Source organism: Gossypium hirsutum, chromosome A04, assembly GCF_007990345.1.
Source record: "Gossypium hirsutum isolate 1008001.06 chromosome A04, Gossypium_hirsutum_v2.1, whole genome shotgun sequence".
Classification (NCBI taxonomy): Eukaryota; Viridiplantae; Streptophyta; class Magnoliopsida; order Malvales; family Malvaceae; genus Gossypium; species Gossypium hirsutum.
In genome coordinates, this window is record NC_053427.1 from 16,935,474 (window position 1) to 16,953,331 (window position 17,858).

Below are 17,858 nucleotides of genomic sequence, written 5' to 3' on the forward strand. Positions count from 1 at the left end.
GTATGAATGTTGTATATTATTGCTTGTAGGATTGGACCCAAAAAGGGGTGGCAAATTTGGCTTAAACCAAGCCTACTTAGCTACACGGACAGGGGACACGAGCGTGCCTTGTAGCCGTGTAAGAAAAGCAGTATTCTCCTAAGAATGACACGGTCTTGACACACGGGCGTGTCATATGGCCGTGGGCTAAAGTCAATAGCTAAGTATCACATGGCCATGTACACGGGCGTGCCTATTGGTCGTGTGAAAAACTCAGTATAAGACCTATTTTTTTGCATGGCTGGTTCACATGGGCGTGTCTAGTACTCGTGTATGACACACGGCCTAGTCGCACGGGCGTGTGACTTTAATAGTTTGAAAGAATTGGTTAAGTTCTAAAAATTCTGAATAGGTTTGGTTTAGTTCTGACCTTTCCTTAAATGTATGTTTTAGGTCTCGTAGACTATATTTAGAAATGATTGCTTATGAAATGATGTTAAATAATATATGTGAGTTTGAATTGGTTCAAAATGTTCTGTCTGTCTGGTAATGCCTCGTAACCCTAATCGAATGTCAGTTACGAGTTAAGGGTGCTACATTTTATTGGTATCAGAGCTATGGTTTAGTCAGTTCTAGCACTACCATAGTGTATATAAGTCTAGCTGTACATGCCATATATCTGAATCTGTGATAGTGTGATGACTCCTGACTTTGAAATGTGATTTTATATAGCAAATGGATCCCGATAGAGCTGTAGCTAACGATGTTGAAAGCAATGCGCCTGCTGTCGCTCAAGGGATGGTGCAAGATGATTCACGACCGGCTATGAGTAGCCGTGATAGCGAGGCTAAGCAGGCCTTCTATCAGATGATGAATGAATGGTTCACCCAATACATTAGAACCAATTTGACTGTACAACAACCTCCACCCACGGTTAATCCTTCTCAGACTCCTGATATGCCACGGGTGAATCTGGTACAGTTGAGTAGACCACCGGTTGATAAGATTAAAAAGTATGGGGCTGAAGAGTTCCGAGCTACAACGAATGATGATGCTGAAAGAGCCGAATTTTGGTTGGAAAATACAATAAGAGTGTTTGATGAGATGTCTCTGAGTCCTAAGGAATGTGTTAAATGTGCCATTTCACTTATCAGAGATACAACATATCATTGGTGGAAAACTTCAATATTTTTGGTTCCGAGTGAACGAGTTACATGGGATTTCTTTCAATCTGAATTCCAAAAGAAATATATCAGTTAGAGATTTATTGATCAGAAACGTAAAGAGTTTCTCGAGCTTAAACAAGGTCGTATGTCTGTTACTGAATATGAACGTGAATTTGTGAGATTGAGTTAGTATGCTCGTGAATGTGTATTGAATGAAGCAATAATGTGCAAAAGGTTTGAAGATGGACTAAACGAAGATATCCGTCTGTTAGTTGGGATTTTGGAGATTAAAGAAATGGTAGTGCTCGTTGAGCGAGCATGTAAAGCTGAAGAATTAAGTAAAGAGAAAAGAAAAGCTGATTTTGAAGCCAGAGATGTTAGAAAGAGATCTTTGACTAGATCATTTCAGGTTATGTCAAAGAAATTTCGAGATGATTAAAGCCGTTCAAATGCTAATGTGGGACATTCAAATCGAGATCGAGCTAGATTGCATTCAAACTTCAGAGTCCTTGCTACTTCTATTGCAAGTGTTGGGAATGTCTGATCTGAGAGATCTGAATGTAAACACTGTGGTAAAAGACATTCAAGAAATTGTAGATTGAATGACAGGGCCTGTTTTCGATGTGGATCTCTAGATCATTTTGTAAGAGATTGTTCTGAACTTGTTGACCAAGAAAATGTACAGAATCCGAGGTCGAGTAGCACCTCAGCTAGAGGTTGACCTTCCAGAAATGCAAGAAATGCAAGTAGTGGTCAAAGAGCTACTGGAGATACTATTGTTAGATTTGAGGCCAGAGCACCTGCAAGAGCCTATGCTATCCGAGCTCGAGAGGAAGCCTCGTCCCCAGATGTGATTACTGGTATTTTTACTCTTTATGATACTTCTGTGATTGCATTGATAAATCTTGGATCAACGCATTCTTATATTTGTATGAATTTAGTGCACAGTATGACTTTACCTGTAGAGTCTAATGAATTCGTAATTAGAGTATCGAACCCCTTAGGCAAAAGTGTCTTGGTTGATAATGTAACACTCCTAACCCGTACCCGTCGCCGGAGGGTTAAAGAGTATTACCATACAAGCATGAAATTCCAGTTAACTTTATTTGAATAACTTCCGTTGGCACACCTATAAAAGAGTCATCTCCAGGTAATGGGTATATTGATTCATTCTTAAGTTCGATTCACCTCAAACATTGAAAACATTAATCGAATATCAACCACACATTCACATTAACTATGTAGAATACATATAGTAACTTAACAAGCCATTTTCGCATAGCTATACATATATACAACATCAAAAAGATATATATTTAACAACAAAAAGTCAAGCCTATACATGCCATTATCAAGGTTTAACTACTAGAGTACCGAATAGGCTTAGATAGTGTGGACGACTTCGACTTTGAGATCCCAGAGACCCTAGCTAACGAACGAGATCTATAAAATAGAGAATTAAGGGCAACAGATAAGCATTTCTATGCTTAGTAAGTTTCAAGCATTTCAAACAATTAAAGAAAAAAAAACTTGTCATTAAAATCGAACATTAAGTATCACAAAATTCGAATTCAAATTGTAAATCATTTGGCCGATTATACATAAGTACACTAGTTATAAGGCCTATTGGCCGAATATATATATGAATACTCAAGAGATTTACAGCACAATTTTCACTATACTATTTGGCTCATACAATTAAATTTAGGCATATACTTTCATATAACAATGGTCGTCGACCGAATAGGCCATTCTCTTATTCGTAGATACGGTAATCATCCACACATATATATTCATATATATATCATTCTTTGATTATAATAATTCGCTTTAAAAATCAATTTACATATGAGAACATAATATGTACCTGGCCATCTTAATGTATCATACATAATCAAAAGTGGTTTCCTCGAATATTCGAATTCATAATCTTACTCGAATCATCGGCGTTAAGCCTGCTAGGTTTTAAAACCCGAATCCAGTTACTAGCACAAAGCCTACGGATTTTAGGCCCGGATATATTCCAGCACGTAGCCTGCGGACCTCAAGTCCGGATATGTTTCCAAATATCATGCATTCTTAGTCATATTTGAACACATCTCATTTGACTTATCACTTTAGTAGTCATTTGCTACATTCGGATATAAGCTAAATATGCATATCATCATTCACTATTCGGCTCAAGAGTCATAAATAATATCACATATTTATTTCACCATTCAAGCTTAAACCCAAAGTGACCATTAGACTATAAGTTATATACATGAATTATTTATCTCACAACCTAATTTAAGTGCAAACCAAAAGATCGCAATTCACCTAATATACTCGTATAGAGGCATCATCAATTATATAATAAAGGAGACTACTCAAAACTTACCTCGGATATATTTGAACAGTTATGGATAGACTACTCGATTGCTTTCTCTTTTCCCCTATCTAATTTCGACCCTTTTTGCTCTTGAGCTTGATTTAAAACAAATAGATTTATTCAATTACTTATTAATTAAGCAATTTAATTTAATAATATCATATATTTAAGGTACAAATGACTTTACTAACTAGCTATTTAAACATCATACATATGCCCTACTCATGCACAATCGAACATATTATTAGGCTACAATCAACAACTGCATTTATCCCCATATGATAGATTAAAACTATCAAGGAACATTTTACTAACTTATTACCTTGCATATTCTAATTTCATAAACTAATTTACGAATTTCATAAACTAATTTACTAAATCAATGTATAACAAATTTTAACTTAACAATTCCATAACCACACATGATTATCATATCTACCATTTTGGCCGAATACTTATAAGATTAGCATTTTGTAAGTTTTCATACCACTTCCAAAGCCAAATATCATTATAAATTAAAATATACTTTCACACATCTATACAAGCTTACAAAACCACATTTGACTTCATATACCATCATCGCTTATTTAGCAGAATATGCAAGATCAAACATATCTTTACAAATATATATATACCTATGTGGCCGAATTTACAAGTTCAATTCGAACACCACATAAATACTTACCTATATGACCGGATATACCAAATTCATTATATCATTACATAAGTACATACCTATAAGACCGAATATACAAGGCTTAATATATCATCACATATGGCTAGTTATTACTAAACTCAAGCCACCATATTTTTATCCCTTAAGTCACGCCCAAAAATTTCATTCGGCACTTCTCATCCAAAATTTTACAAATCTTCAAAATCACTTACAAGCTCATTTATAAAACATACAAAGCATTAAAATAATTTTTCATCAAAAATCTAGCATGACTGATTACCTATTTTTCTCCCAAAATCCAAATTCGGAATACCCTAAAATAACAAGCAACTTAAAACATTAAACATAACTAACATCTTCCCAAAAACTTTTCAAAATAACACAAAATTTAGCACTTGCCGAATGGACACTTGTTCATTGATTCATAAATTTAGACCATGGGTTAGCTATGCTATGTATTTATCAATTTAATTTCACAATCAATTTCAAAGTAAATTTACATTACATACCTTTAAATGGAAATAACCATGGCCGAATGTCTTGGCTTCTTCTTCAAAAATTTTCTTTCTCAAATTCGGCAAAATGAAGAAAGAAGATGAACATCCATTATTTTATTTTATTCATCTATATTATTAAACATAAAGCCATTTAACTAATAATTAATACATATTTTAATATAAAAGTATCATCATGGCCGGCCACTATAAACAAAATGGATATTTGACATGCAAGCCCAACCTTTTTATAACGTGCATTAATAGGCCACTTTTAAATATACCAATCACATTTCAAAATTTTCTCACATAAGTCCTATTTAATAAATTTCACATACAAATGACAAAATTAAAGCATGAAAATTTCACACATGCATGTACACATACAATAAGCATAGAATATAATGGTTAATTATTTTTATGACTCGGTTTTGTGGTCCCAAAACCACTTTCCGAGTAAGGTGAAATTAGGGCTGTCACAGATAAAGTCTGCAAGAATATGTTTGTTTTTCTGTTGATCTGATGCTTTTGCCTTTTAACGAATTTGATATAATTCTGGGAATGGATTGGTTAACCCTACACGATGCTATTGTGAATAACGAATGAAAAGTCATTGATTTAAGGTGTAAGAATGATAAAATAATCTGAATTGAGTCTAGTGATCTGAATGGACTACCAGCTATGGTATCTGCAATGAAAATACGAAAATATGTGAAGAAAGGTTGTGAAGCCTACTTAGCTTATGTGTTAGACTTGAAAATGTATGATAAGAAAGTTGAATCAGTGCCTGCTGTCTGTGAATTTTTGGATGTGTTTCCTGAAGAACTACCTGGTTTGCCTCCGATTCGAGAAGTCGAGTTTGGCATTGAATTAGTACCTGGTATTACTCCGATTTCAATAGCTCCGTATAGAATGGCTTCGACCGAGTTAAAAGAATTAAAATCTCAGTTGCAAGAATTGACTGATCGAAGGTTTGCTAGACTGAGTTTTTCACCATGGGGTGCTCCTGTTCTATTTGTGAAAAAGAAAGATAGCACAATGAGAATGCGTATTGATTACCGTCAACTTAATAAAGTGACTGTAAAGAATAAATATCCTCTGCCTTGAATTGATGACATATTCGATCAGTTGAAAGGTGCTACTGTGTTTTCTAAGATAGATCTGAGATCGGGTTACTACCAGTTCCGAGTAAAGGATTCTGATATTTCGAAAACTGCTTTTAGAATGAGGTACGAGCATTATAAATTTTTAGTTATGCCTTTTGGTTTAACAAATGCACCTGCTGTATTTATGGATTTAATAAATAGAATTTTCAGACCGTATTAAGATCAATTTGTTGTTGTATTCATTGATGATATTTTGATTTATTCACGTGATAAATCTGAGCATGCTGAACATCTGAAAATAGTGCTACAGACTCTATGAGATAAACAGTTGTATGCAAAGTTTAGTAAATGTGAATTCTGGTTGCGAGAAGTTGGTTTTCTGGGTCATATTGTATCAGTTTAACGTATTTTATGGATGATTTCCTATTAGAATTGGTGAATTTGATGCTCCTAATGCTTTATAATTTCATGTTTTATACTTAGGAGAGCATAGGAGAGCGAATAGAATGAGAAACGGGCCAAAACTGGAGAAAATGGGCCAAAGTACAAAATCAACAGGGCCTGGACCTCCTCACACGGGCAGAACACACGCCATGCCATTCTAGCAGGCTCGAACACGGCCTGAAATAATCGCACACGAGCGTGTCCTTGCCGAGCCCAAGTTGAGTCCAATTCAGAAAAGGCTAATTTTGAGGGCTCTTAGGCATTCCAAAGACTATAAATACACCCTAGAGGAGGAAGAAAAGGGAGGCACAGAATAGGGAGTAAGGAATTACTCCAAGGAAGCCGATTGATCTATCTCAGTAGCCGGATTCACCATCAAGACTGAAGATCTCTCCTCAATTTCCCTTCAGGAGTTTTGGGTTTTCTTTATGTTTTGTATTTGTTATTCTTCTGAGATGTTTTCCTTTTTAGTTATGAACTAAATCCCCTAAATACCTAAGGGGAATGAAATCTAAGATGAATCTTCTTATTATTTTCTGAATTGTATGATAAATATTTAACTTGTTCTTAATTATGTGTTCTTAATTCTTGTTTTGATATGCTTGGAAACTGATTCAAGATAAGCTCTTATTCAGAGGAGGAATAGACCCTGTCTAAGAGTACATTTGTCATAATTAAGCGGAGTTGTTTGCGCGCCTAGACATAGGGTGACAAAATTTTTCAAGATTAGGGTGAAACCTAATAAGGGGATCCATAGATTGAGTTAATGCAACCCTAGGGTGTTAATTAGAAAAAAGTCTCAATTATTCAATCTAGGGATTAGGCATTATTAGTCTTGAATAGGGATAATAAAATAACTTAGGGATCTCTACGGAACAAGTAAAATGAATAAATCGTCGGATTCGGAGCCAGAATAACAAGTATAGTCTAGGTGGATTTTTCCTTAGGTATTGTCTTAATTCAATCGATTTTCCCAAAAGCAATTCCCCAATTCCATTCTTTGTGAATTCTTAGTTTAGATAATTAGTTAGTTAAAACAAAAACCTCTTTATTCTTAGGCTAGATAATAAAAAGAGAGTTATTACTAGTACTTTTAGTTCCCTTGGGTTCGACAATTCGGTATTGTTAAAACTATACTACTGTTCGATAGGTACACTTGCCTACATCGTGATAATAGTTAGTTTCAAGAACGATTAATTATAAATATTTAAAACCTATCATGAAATTACTCGATCAAGTTTTTGGCGCCGTTGCTGGGAAACTAAGATATTAGGAACACTCAATTTTTATTACTTTAGCCATTTATATTTCTTGCAATTTAATTTAATTTTATTACTTATTTTTTTCCCTCTCTTGGTAGGTTTTTATAGTTTATGACTAGAAGAAACCCGTTAGGACCACTACTTTTTGACGAAGAAATCGATCGCACAGTTCGCAGAAACCAAAGAGAAATAAGGCGAAGCCTAAGATACACAGATAACGAGCAAGAAGACGATACTAAGCCCCCAACTGAAGAGATGGCTGAAAACCAAGACAATCAGCTACCTCCTCCAATTACGGCTATGAAAATCCTGATCCACACACTGTGTATGATTATGCTAAACCTTCTTTAACAGGAACTGAATCGAGCATAGGTAGACCTGTTGTAGATGCAAATACTTTTGAACTAAAACCTAACACTATTCAAATGATACAGCAATTTGTTCAGTTTGATGGTTTGCAGGATGAGGATCCCAATGCTTATTTAGCCAACTTCTTAGAACTATGCGATACATTTAAAATTAATGGCATTTCTGATGATGCCATTCATCTTCGGTTATTTCCTTTTTCATTGAGGAACAAAGCTAAACAGTGGTTGAACTCATTACCACGAGGGTCAATCACTACTTGGGAACAAATGATCGAAAAATTTCTATTAGAATATTTTTCGCCTGCTAAAACGGCTAAATTACATAATGATATCTCTTCTTTTGTGCAGATGGATTTAGGAACACCCTACGATGCATGGGGGAGATACAAGGACCTTTTGAGAAGGTTCCCTCACCATGGGTTACCGCTTTGGCTTCAGGTTCAAACATTCCATAATGGCCTGAATCCTTCGACTCGACAAATGGTTGACACAGTTGATGGTGGAACCATCAATAATAAAACACCTGAAGATGCTTACGAGTTCATAGAGGAGATGCCATTGAATAACTATTAGTGGTAAGTCATGAGGAAAAAGCCAACGAAAACAGTTGGTGTTTATAACGTCGATTCAGTCACCATGCTCTTTAATCAGGTAGAACTCTTGAATAAGAAAATTGATGGTTTTCTTAGTTCATCACAGGTTCACCCAGTAATGCAATGCGAAGCAAGTGGAGGTCTTATGGCCACAACATTGATAACAAGTAATTAAATTACATGGGTAATAATCCTCGACCTCAAAACAATATAGTAACACTTACAATGCAGATTGGAGGAACCACCCCAATTTCTCGTAGGGCAGTCAAGGAAATCAAAGACCACAACCACCTCCAGGCTAGGGTACCAACAGGAAAAGAAACCGAACATTGAAGAGATGCTCACAAAGTTTATCTCAGTGTTAGAAACCTGTTTCCAGAACACTGAGACAGCACTTAAAAATCAACAAGCATTTATCCAAAGGCTCGAAACTCAGATAGGCCAGCTTTCCAAACTAATCTCTGAACGACCACAAGGGAGCTTGCTAAGTAATACTGAACCTAACCCAAGGGAACAACTCAATGCGATTAATGTTCAAGATGAAGAAGGATTCGTTGAGCCTGAGCCAGAACCGAGGCAAGAAACTGTGGTAATCAAAGGTCAAGGTGAGGTAGATCACAATAAAAACAAATCAGTGAATGTCGAATATAAACCTCCTGTGCCATACCCCAACGCGACAAGGAGAGACTGTTCAGATGAACAATTTGGTAAATTCCTTAAACTCTTAAAAAATTACATATTAACTTACCATTTATTGAAGCTCTACCACAGATGCCAAACGCAATGAAATTTTTAAAGGAGCTTTTAGCAACTAAGCGGAAGATGGACGAGGCATCGTATGTGGAGCTAAACACAATCTGCTCATCTATTCTCCAGAATAAACTACCCAACAAACTTAAAGATCCAGGGAGTTTTACAATTCCTTGTTTAATTGGTAGTTTAGATGTTAATAATACATTAGCTGATTTGGGGGCTAGTATTAACGTCATGCCTTACAAAATGTTCAAACAAGTAGGTCTTGGGAAACCCAAATAGACTAGGATGAGCATTCAATTAGTAGATAAAACTATAAGATTTCCTAGGGGTATTATTGAAGATGTGCTAGTTAAAATCGATAAACTTATATTTCCCGCTAACTTTGTTGTTCTAGACATAGAGGAGGATAGCAACACTCTTTTAATTCTAAGAAAGCCCTTTTTAGCAACTACTAAAACAATTATTGATGTTGGCACAGGTGAACTCACACTCTATGTGGGAGACGAGACAATCATTCTTCAAGCTCGCAATTCTGGCAACACATCGGAAATTGAAGGTGATCGTTTAACCCATTCTACTAAAACTAACAATATGGAACAACCTACTTTGCAGGAAATGAGTCTGAAGGAAGCACATGAGTCATTCTCAAGCAATAGTAGAGGACCCATTCATGAAGATCGAAGGCCACAAATCAAGGAGCTAGATGAATGGCAAATGCATAAATCGAGAATACCGAACAAACTGAATCTACGATAGAACAAGCTCAATCCCTTTCCAAATTAACTTAAGGTTGGAGATAGAGTCTTATTAGATGCCACAGATCCCCACATTGTCAGTACCACATCGAATGAAGAAATCCCCCTTATGATACTCAATATTTTCCCATTCAGTACGGTTGAGGAGAGTCATCCCAAGTTCGAAACTTTAAGGTAAACAACACCCGTTTAAAACCATATTTTGATGAGATTAATAGCAGGAATGAGGAGTATAAACTCCTCAAACCACCATGATTATTCAACAGTGAGGTAAGTTAAGCTTAGACTATAAATAAGCGCTTCTCGGGAGGCAACCCGAGCACTAACTGTATTAACTTCTTTAAAATTTAGTCTTCAACATCTAACTTACTAACGGAGCACTTGAATATAGGTTTTCCACAGGGACATGACCAGGAGCACGGGCGTACTTAGGGCCGTGTGAAAACAGGACAATAATTTTTTCCAAACACGGGCTACGATAAAATGCCACGGCCGTGCGACATGGCCGTGGTCAAACCTGCCAAAACAACATGGGGGTGAGACACGCCCGTGTGGAAGAACTGTGGGTGAACCTACTAAAATAGCATGGGCATTTGACACGCCCGTGTCTAGCACCCGTGGTCGAACCTGTTAGATTGACACAGGAATGGATCTAAATACACGAGCGTGTACTAAATATCAGACGCGCCCAAATTCAAAATTCGCGAATCACACGAGCTGAAATTGGGGAACACGGGCGTGTTACCTGGCCGTAAGCCCCAAAATCTATAAATACCCTGCACTATTCATTGTCTTCCCCACTCAAAAACCCTAACCCTAGCCGCTGCAATTCCACACGGCCTCCTTGCCACGCCCGTGCGCCGCCTCCAACTCCATTTTTGATGCCCATTCTCCTCTTTCTAGCGTTTGTTCACTCTTTTCTCATTTATTCTTACTAATTTCTAGGGCTATTTATCATAATAATAAGATTTTTTTCACGTTCCTTTCTTATTTTTATCATACAAATGTTATATCTAGAATAGTTATTATCTTTCTCATGTTAAAATTCTTACTCATTATATGATTTCTCTACTTTATTTGATTAGTTAGAAGTAAATATTCATGATTAGAACAATATATATACTCATGCCTTTAGTGTTAACATTTTTCATCCATCACACATACTGCATTCCATGAAATTCATTGCCATTTTTATGCCATACAATTGATTGCTTTGATTAACTTGTTAGTCTTAGTAGTTGCTGAAATTATGATTGTTATTTACAAATTATCTTCGTTTTACTTTGATCATTCCTCAAAATGAATTAATGGTTTTTGATCGTAGGTACCATGTTGTCTTCACAAGGAAAGAAAACCACCGTACCTGCTTTTAAGAAGAGCAAGGGAGCGTCATCTTCCGCAGGTCCAACCACGAAAATTCGTCACCCTTTCCTACAGTTCCCCCGAGGGCCCCAAGAAGAGCTTTTCCAAATACATCGGGCCTGACCTTTAATTGTGGGCGGTTGCGTAGACTGGGCTGCAGTAGAACAAGTTCAATTGGCTGATGCGATTCGGGCCTTCCTAACCACCGACCCTTGGGAGCTGTTCTTTGGGATCATTGAACCAACATACCTCGAGCTCAAGATGAAACTATGCTCAATGTTCCATCTTCAGACCGTAATCACGAATTACGATGATCATGACACGGTCCAGTTTCACCTAGGTGGGTTAGTCCACCAGCTAAGCGTCCCAGAGTTCGGTGCTGCACTGGGCTTATATACGGAGGAGTTCAAGGAGGAGAATGAGCTACATGCTCTCACTCACCACATACATTTCTCTCCCTCGAAGTGCTAGCACACTTTGGCCCCTGACGCAGCCTCCTACAATCCTAGCCGCTCCAAGGCATCAGTTCTCCCACCATCCCTGAGGTACCTACACGCCATTTTGGCACACGATTACAGGGAGGCTAGAGAGCACTGGTATCGTCAACACTCACGACGCCTACTTCTTATGGTCTATGTCGCACGGGCACGTCATCAACCTTCCCTATTTCATCGCTCTCGCGATTCAGCACTAGACGGAGTGGCATAGGAAGGGGGTCATCTCCATTGGCCCCTATGTTACTTGGTTGGCTTGACACTTCGGGCTTCTTAGCACCGCGGTCCAAGAATCATCCCTTACCCTCATTGGCCAGATGTCTCCACAAGGCATCTCGAGCATGCTTAGCATGAGGATGATCGAGAGGCACCGAGGAACCTACCCTCCCCAATATTGTCTCACCCAATCTACCAAGGAGGAGGCCTACGAGGACATTCCTGATGATGTCCCTCCACAGCACGAGGACCCACCGACTTAGCCACCACCACCCTCTCGTCTAGTTCATGCGGCGGCTTCATATGCTGACATCTCTAAACGCCTCACTAGATTCGAGCAGTAGTGTTTTCAACAATTTGACAATATTGATGTTACTCTGCAGCAGATTTGTCAGCACCTCCACCTCTCATCGTCAGACCCACCTCGCGAACCATCCAGCGATGAAGATGTTTAAAAACATTTATTTATTACTTATATTTTTAATTTTTATTAAATCTACTTTTTTTATTTTTATTAGATTTTAGAATTTTACTTAATTATCAATTTCGGTTATTTCTTTATGAGTAATTATTCTTCCTAATATCCCCTAAAAAGTTCCTGATTTTATCATATTTATATGGAGCTCTAAGCTCATCATCGCATAGGAACTAACAACTCCACCGGGAAAGGTTCTTCACGGCTGCCCTGTCCTGATTGACCACGACCATAGCTACCACTAGATATAATATTCTTTTGGCACAGGACTTATGGACTAATGAACCTCTATGACTGCCGGAGTATCCTCCTCCACTCTCGAACCGATTACTCTCCAAAAATCCAGTTCGAGGAATTCATCATACAGGAAGTTTCACTTCTCTCCCTATCTTATTTTTATACTCTAATATCTATCTTTGTACATTGAGGGCAATGTGCATCTTAAGTGTAGGGGGTATTTATTTCATTATTAGAAAAATCCCTGAATGACTACCTTGTTCTCTTGAAAAGCTCTCATATCATATTTAGGATAAATTTTGATTGATTTATGATTTTTGTTGATATATCTTGAATTAAAACATAGGCATTTATGCATTGATTGTTTAAACCTTAAGACATTAGAAAATCAAGCAAGATAAGTTGATTTTTAAGAATTTAAAATCTTTGGTTGTTTCCCCAAAGTTTAGGTATTACTGTGAGTTAGAATTCACAATTTTTAAACATAAAAAAGCCATAATTTTTGTGAGATTTTTGAGCCTTTTGAGCATCGAGTAATTATTTCATGCTCACTTTTATTATTGCTTTGAGTGCGTCAGTATTGAACTGTTATTCTAGAACTTACTTGATTATGCATGTCGAGACCACACCATTTGATTTGATATGCCAAAATGATTAGGGCACTTAGGATGAACCCACTCATGCCATGAAAAACCTACCTCCACAATTAACCCCTAGTAAACTCCCTTGAGCCTAACAACCCATTTCTTGTATTACCCTTAATATTAACCCTTAACCCATAATTGTTGAAATCCCTTAAATTAATTTGATCCCTATTTTTTGTCAAGATTGGAATTGAAATAGTTGCTTAGCTAAGTTTTATTCTACTTTTTATTTAACTTTTTCTTTCAAAAAAATGTATACATCTTAATAGTAGTAATCTTCTAAGCTAAAGAAGTCAAATTCCATATTTTGAGAAAAGCTCTGTTGTACGCAATTGATGACTAGCTATTTTTCTAGTTAAGTAATTTTTCAACTCAATCTCGATTCTAACCCTTTCTTCAGGTTGTCACCACACCCCCTAACCAAGCCACATTACAACCCTCTAAAGACCCTTTGATTGATGTATCATCTTAAATTATAGTGGTGGAGATTTGATTTTCATGCAAGCCTATGGTAATGACTTTTCATTATTGATTATTGAGTGCTTCATTTATTGTCCTTAAACATCTCGAGTGATTTAAGTGAATCTTTAGTGAGGATGTGAAACTATGTGATATTCTGAATCAAAGGTAATTACTTAGATGAGGAGAGACACCTATGTTTGCATGATTAAATACTCAACTTGGGATGTTTGAAACTTTTATGTTCTTTTAGCTGAATTCTCATTGTATGATTACCTATGGATTATTTTGAGATATTATCGATAGAAATTATAAGTTGAGAAGAATTTATTTTTATTATGAGTTGAGAATTTTGCTTGAGGACAAGCAAATGCTTAAGTGTGGGGGTATTTGATAAACCGTAATTTATACATATTTTTCCCCCATGTTTAACGCATTTTATTGATGATTTCCTATTGGAATTGGTGAATTCGACGCTCCTAATGCTTTAATTTCATGTTTTATACTTAGGAGAGCATAGGAGAGCGAAACGAACGAGAAACGGACCAAAACTGGAGAAAATGGGCCAAAGTAGGAAATCAACACGACCTAGACCTCCTCACACAAGCAGAACACACGCCTGTGCCATTCTAACAGGCTCGAACATGACTTGAAATAATCGCACACAGGCGTGTCCCTGCCGAGCCCAAGTTGAGTCCAATTCAGAAAAGGCTTATTTTGAGGGCTCTTAGGCATTCCAAAGCCAATAAATACACCCTAGATGACGAAGAAAAGGGAGGCATAGAATAGGGAGTAAGGAATTACTCCAAGGAAGCCGATTGATCCATCTCAGAAGCTGGATTCACCATCAAGACTGAAGATCTCTCATCAATTTTCCTTCAAAAGTTTTTGGTTTTCTTTATGTCTTGTATTCGTTATTCTTTTGAGATGTTTTCCTTTTTAGTTATGAAATAAATCCCCTAAATACCTAAGGGGAATTAAACCTAAGACGAATCTTGTTATTATTTTCTGAATTGTATGATAAATATTTAACTTGTTTTTAATTATGTGTTCTTAATTCTTGTTTTGATATGCCAGGATACTGATTCAAGATAAGCTCTTATTTAGAAGAGGAATAGACCTTGTCTAAGAGTACATTTGTCATAATTAAGCGGAGTTGTTTGCGCGCCTAGACATAGGGTGACAAGAATTTGCCTGATTAGGGTGAAACCTAATAAGGGGATCCATAGATCGAGTTAATGCAACCCTAGGGTGTTAATTAGAGAAAAGTCTTAATTATTCAATCTAGGGATTAGACGTTATTAGTCTTGAATAGGGATAAAAAAATAACTTAGGGATCTCTACGGAACAAGTTAAATGAATAAATCGTCCGATTCGAAGCCAGAATAACAAGTACAGTCTAGGTGGATTTTTCCTTAGGTATTGTCTTAATTCAATCGATTTTCCCAAAAGCAATTCCCCAATTCCATTCTCTGTGAATTCTTAATTTAGATAATTAGTTAGTTAAAATAAAAACCTCTTTATTCTTAGGCTAGATAATAAAAAGACAGTCATTACTAGTACTTTTAGTTCCCTTGGGTTCGACAATCCGGTCTTGCTAAAACTATACTACTATTTGATAGGTACAGTTGCCTACATTGCGATAATAGTTAGTTTCAAGAATGATTAATTATAAATATTTCAAACCTATCATGAAATTACGCGATCAGTTGTATATTATTGCTTGTAGGATTGGACCTAAAAAGGGGTGGCAAATTTGGCATAAACCAACCCAGCTTGGTGTCACATGGACAGGGGACACGGGCCTGCCTTGTGGCCGTGAAAGAAAAGTAGTATTCTCCTAAGAACCACATGGTCTTGACACACGGGCATGTTATATGGCCGTGGGCTAAAGTCAGTAGCTAGCTAAGTATCACATGGCCATAGTACACGGGCATGCCTATTGGTCGTGTGAAAAAGTCAGTATAGGACCTATTTTTGGCATGGCTGGTTCACATGGGCATGTCTAGTACCCGTGTATGACACATGACCTAGTCGCATGGGCATGTGACTTTAACAGTTTGAAAGAATTGGTTAAGTTCTAAAAATTCTGAATAGGTTCAGTTTAGTTCTGACCTTTCCTTAAATGTATGTTTTAGGTCTCGTAGACTATATTTAGAAATGATTGCTTATGAAATGATGTTAAATAATATCTGTGATTCTGAATTGGTCCAAAATGTTCTGTCTGTCTGGTAATGCCTTGTAACCCTAATCCAATATTGGTTACGGGTTAGGGGTGTTACAACTCACATATACTTATCAAATACTTTACCAAAATTCGAAGTCTCACCTTAACCTTACCTGAAACGCCAAGTCTTAATAGCTTTTCCTTGATCACTAATCACGGGTGCTACCCAGATCTGTAACAGCCCAAAATTGACCCTAGTCGGGAAGTGGTTCCGGGACCGCTAAACCGAGTCACCGAAAGGTTTGAATGTGATGTTTATTGTCTAGAATATGTAATCAGGAATGTGTGAAAATTTCAAGCTTCGATTTAGTCGATTGCATGTGAATTTAGTCAATAGGACTTATATGAGAAAATTTTAAAATGTGATAGGTCAATGCATGAGGACCTATTAGTGCATGTGGAAGAAAAAGGGGATTTGTATGTCAAATTCCCCCTCCCTAATATGTAGTGGCCGGCCATGCTATGGGTGGAAACATGTTGGGAACATGTTGGCCTAGTGAGGTATGTAGGATAAAATATAATAAGAAGTATGGGGAATAAAGAAATGGAAAAAGGAAAGGATGTGTGGTAATTGTTTCTTTCCTCCCCTTTTGCCGTGAAAGTAAGAAGGAAAAACAAAAAAAAAGTGTCCATCTTTCTTCATTTCCCCTTGGCCGAATGTTCTAAAGAAGAAAGAAAAAAATTTGTTCATCTTTTATCATCCTTGGCCGAAAATGCTAAGAAGAAGGGGGAAGGGGAAGTAAGACATTCGGCCACTCCTTCTAGTCTTGAATAAGGTATGTAATGCATGGTAGCTTTTGGAAATTGTTGAATGTATTAAGCTAGTTACTAAGTCCCTTACTTAGCCCATGTTCAAATCTTGAATATTGTTGGTAACATGAGCAATCGGTCATCTTAAGTCACTATTAAGGTAAGGAAGTATGTACTAGCTTTTGAAATTTTAGTTGATATTGAGTGAGTTATCAAGTGATTTTTGTAAACCATGTTGAAATTTCGATTTTGGGGGTGAGTATGGTTTTCGGCTATAAAAGATTAATAAGGGTGATGATTGTGTTTCATGCTAAACTTAGATGAATAATGGTAGTTGCTCACATCTTGATATCTATGAGTTCCTTTCTTGGTTCTACCATAGACCCCCAAAGTATATGTTTATTGGGTGTTGTTGGAGGTTTATGATAGAAGCTAATGAGTGAGAGTTTGATAGGTACCATGAGGTTAAACTTCATGAGATTGTAAGCTTGTAAGTTGGATGATGAAATTCATGCTTTGTGAAGGTAAAAGGAGTAGAAGGAGCATTCGGCCATGAAGAAAAAAAAGAGAGCAAAGGGGGAAATTTATGATGAATTAAGTGTTAAATGGAATGAAAATGATATTATATGGGGTATGTATATTCGGCAATATGAGTAAATATATAGATGATGTTAAATTTGATTATGTATAATAGGAATTAAGATGTGGAACATAAGAAATGTAGTATATGTGGATCTACATGATGTTATAGTTGACATTGTGCATATACACATGCATTCGGCCATCTAATTGAGTATGAAGGTGGTGTTAAATCTAATTGTGATGCCCATTCCGAAGTATATATATATACATATATATATACATAAGTATGCCATTCGTGATGTTACCTTTAATTATGTGTGTAATCGACTAAATGGGTAATTAGTGTGGATGGTTGCCGAATATACAAACATACATATGCATGTGTAATTGAATTATGAATGTTTAACAAGATGGTTAAACTAGTTAAATTATTGATTAAGCT

At 36.7% G+C, this 17,858-nt stretch overlaps 1 non-coding gene across 1 annotated transcript; it reads right to left on the reverse strand.

Moving 5' to 3' along the window:
• Positions 1–8,182: 8,182 nt before the first annotated feature.
• Positions 8,183–8,288, reverse strand: LOC121228763 (small nucleolar RNA R71). Its single transcript, XR_005926338.1, has one exon. It is a non-coding gene; the product is annotated as a small nucleolar RNA R71 (small nucleolar RNA).
• Positions 8,289–17,858: the final 9,570 nt, after the last annotated feature.